Here is a 3940-nt window from a genome sequence, read left to right on the forward strand (position 1 = left end):
TATTTATTAGTATTTAAGAAAGTTTCTGCGTTCATTTTTTTAATAAAAAAATTGTATTTACTTGGAAGCATTCAGAATGTCTACAAAACGGCTGCAACCTTTTTTTTTTTTAAATTACAGAGTGGTATTCAGTTAACAGAACAATAATTATTTGGTATAAGCTGCATCAGAGACAGCTGAAGATGAAAAAACTATCATCTCCATATATAATTAATTCGTGCTGTGCACCAACAAGCTCCTGCTTTGAATTTCCGTGCCGATTTTCAACCCCTACACCGTTACCAGGTAAGATTAGTGGCTATTGAAAATACCACTAGGACAGGGCTATCTAAAGACACATTTGGTAGTGTGTTAACTATACAAAAAAAGACACTCTACAGCTTAAAAACAAATCTTACACGGCCTTGGATTTCAATTATTTTATTTTTTTTTCTTTAAACGGAGTGAGTTGTATACAGGGGTTAAACACTTTATAGACAAGAAAAAAAAAAAAAAAAAACTCCGTCAGCACCAACTTATTTATCATCATCATCTTCGTCTTTTTCCTCCTCTTCATCGTCCTCATCTTCTTTATCCTCCTCCTCTTCCTTCTTTTCCTTGCTTTTCTCAGCCTTGACAACTCCCGTTTTGGCTGCATAAGGCTTTCGTTTAGCCTGGGATGCGGCAATGTCCTTTTCGTATTTCCCCTTCGGCTTAGCCAGGCCTTCTTCTCATAAGGCTCCTTGTCATCAGCAGCAGTATTCGTCCACGTTTCTCCGAGTTTCTTCACAACGTTACCAAAGGCCACGACACTCGCCTTTGATTTTTGGGCGATACTCAGAACGAAAGAAGAAAAAGGCCTAGGAGGCCTCTTACGTGCATTGGGATCCTTGAACTTTTTCTTTGCTTCCCCTTTAGGAAGGATATAGGTTTCCATTTCTCTGTCATAATGGTCCTTGTCCGCCTTTGCCATGTCTTCACATTTTGCCTTCTCTTTAACAGACATGATCTTCCACCTCTCTGAGCACTTATTAGAAAATTCTGAAGAGGTGACTGGTGCATCTTCTTGTGCTCCTACTGGCAAGTTTGCACAGAAAATGCATGCGATGGCATTTCACCTCTCAGCTTCTCAGGATCTCTTTTACCCATGTGTGGTTATTTTTCGTCTGGGAGGCACAGACTCACCCAATGCCCTCTGGCTCTGCCTGGCTGAGCAACGTCTCTATGGAGCTCAATGTACAGCAATGCCTGTTATTATTTTTTTTAATAATATCTTATTAAGTTTTTGGTGAAAGTTTGCACAAGTTAAGTTTCCATTTGACACTTTCCACACAATTTGTTCAGTGACATAGTTACACTTATCACAATGTGTCAGCATTCTCTTTAATTGTGTTCCATTTGTTCCTTTTCCAGTACTCTACTTGCCCTGCCCCCTTATCTTTTCAATTTGCTTTTGAGTAATTGTTGACCTTTTAGTCTCATACTGCTGGTAGTTAAGTAGGGCACTGATCTTACAGGTAATATCCTTTGTTTTGTGTGCCACTCTGCTATTTCACCAAAGGATGATCTATCTTGGGGGATAGGCTCAGGTCTAGGTTTAAAGAGCATCTCAGGGCGATAGCCTCAGGGAGTTTTCTGTTCTCTGCTGTTCCAGTTTGTCTGGCTTTTTAAAATATGAACTTGAGTTCTGCTCTGAATTTTTCTCCAATTCTATCCGGGACCAACTATTGTAACTGCGGTCAGAGTGGTCTGTGGTGGTAGCCAGGAACCATCTAATTTGTCTCATCTCAGGTTAGATGAGGTCGTGGCTCGTGTAGACTTGTATACCAATTTGCCTGTACCTATCAGTGCTCAAACACTCGTTTTTCTTTGGTTGTGCTGTGCACACCACATCCATATTCAACACCACTTTTCCCGTCACCAAAACTAAGAGTCTCTACTGTATATTTTTCACATCTCCCTCCCTGGTAGCACCAATGAGCATTGGTCTCTCTATATTTGTCTATTCTTGTCTTATAAAAGAGGGATTATACAATGTCCATACATGCTTGTCTTATTTCACTTAGCATCATGGGCTCCAGGTCCATCGATTTTATAATATGTTTTGCGGACTCATTGTGGTTCTTCATGGTTTTGTAGTATTCCATTGTCTGTATAGACTCATAGTGACCCCTATAGGGTCTATATGAGTCGGAATCAACTTGACAGGACTGGACTTGGTTTTTTCTGGGTATTGTATGTATGTACCAAAATTTGCTTATCCATTCATACATTAGTGGACACTTAGGTTGCTTCCATTTATTTGATATTGTAAATAAAGCAGCAACGAACATAGGTGTGCACATGTCTGTTACTGTCATTAATTTTAGTTCTCAAGGGTATGAGCCCTTGTGGCACAGTGGTTAAGTGCTTGGCTGTTAACCAAAATGTAGGTGGTATGAATCCACCAACCACTCCTTGAAAACTATAAGGCAGTTCTACTCTGTCCTATAACCAAACAGGTTTGGTTTTTGGTTTTTTGAAGAGTATGCACCTATGAGTGGTATTGCTGGAACATAGGGTAGTTCTATGTATAGTTTTTTGAGAAACCACCATACTGTTTTCCATAGTGGTTATAACATTTTACAGTCCCACCAGCAATGGATAAGGGTTTCAATTCCCCAGCATCCTCACCAACATTTAATATTATCTGTTTTTTTAATCAGTCATTTTACCTGGGGTAAAATGGCATCTCATTGTAGTTTTGATTTGCATATTTCTAATAGCTAATGATCATGAGCATTTTTTACATATTTTATATATTTGTTGACTTATTGAATGTCCTTTTTGGTAAAGGTTCTGTTCATGTCGTTTCCCCAAAGATTTTTTGCTGAAGATTTTTTCCAGTTTGTAGGTTGTCTATTTTCTCTTTCAATAAAGTCTTTGATGAGCATAGTTTTTAATTTTTATGAGGTCCTATTTATCTATTTTGTCTTCTATTCATGCATTTCTTGTTATGTTTGTTATCATATTTTTACAAATTACTAAGCATGATATTTTTCTCCCTGTTATCTTCCAGGAATTTAATGGTTTTAGGTTTAACATCTAGGTCTTTGATCTATTTTGAGTTAGTTTTTGTGTATAGTATGAGGTATGTGTACTGTTTCATTTTTCTGTATGTGGATATCCAGTTTTGCCAGCACCGTTTATTAAAGACTGTTCCTGCCCTACTGAATGGATTTTGACTCTTTGTTGAAAATCAGTTGTCCATAGATAAAAAAAAAAAAAAAAATTTTTTTTTCATAGATGGCTGGGTTTAATTCTGAGTTCTGTGTGTCTATCCTTGAACCAATACCAGGCTGTTTTGATTACAGTGGCTACACAGTATGTTTTGATATTGGGGAGTGTGAGGACTCCTAGTTTGTTCTTTTTCTTCAATACTGCTTTGGCTAGTCAGAATTTCTTTCCTTTCCATACAAAGTTGGTCGTTAGTATTTCCATTTCAGTAAAGAATGTTGTTGGGATTAGTGCTGGTATTGCATTGAATCTGTAGATCGCTTTAGATATAATTGAGATTTTTATTATACTAAGTCTTCCAAACCACGAGCATGGAATGCCTTTCCATTTTTGTAGATCCCTTGTAGTTTTTGTAGTAGTGTTTTAAAATTTTCATTTTTCAGGTCTTCTATGTTCCTGTTTAATTCCTAGGTATTTTATCAATTTCAGAGCATTGTAAATGGTATTGTATTCTTGATTTCTTTTTCAGAGTAGTCTTTGTTAGCATAGAGGACCGCAGCTACTTCCTGTGTGTTGATCTTTTACCCTGCAACATTGCCAAATTCTTCTATTAGTTCCAGTGGTTTTCTTGTGGAATCTTTAGAGTCTTACGTGTATAAAAAAACTTTTTTTTTTTTTTTTAGGATCAAGTTATCTCAAAATGGAGATAGTTTTACCTCTTCCTTTCTGTTTTGGATACTTTTTT

General features: G+C 37.1%; 1 pseudogene; it reads right to left on the reverse strand.

Moving 5' to 3' along the window:
* Nucleotides 1–285: 285 nt before the first annotated feature.
* On the reverse strand, nucleotides 286–1405 carry LOC100662192 (high mobility group protein B1-like; annotated as a pseudogene).
* Nucleotides 1406–3940: the final 2535 nt, after the last annotated feature.

This window comes from Loxodonta africana, chromosome 20 (assembly GCF_030014295.1).
Source record: "Loxodonta africana isolate mLoxAfr1 chromosome 20, mLoxAfr1.hap2, whole genome shotgun sequence".
Classification (NCBI taxonomy): Eukaryota; Metazoa; Chordata; class Mammalia; order Proboscidea; family Elephantidae; genus Loxodonta; species Loxodonta africana.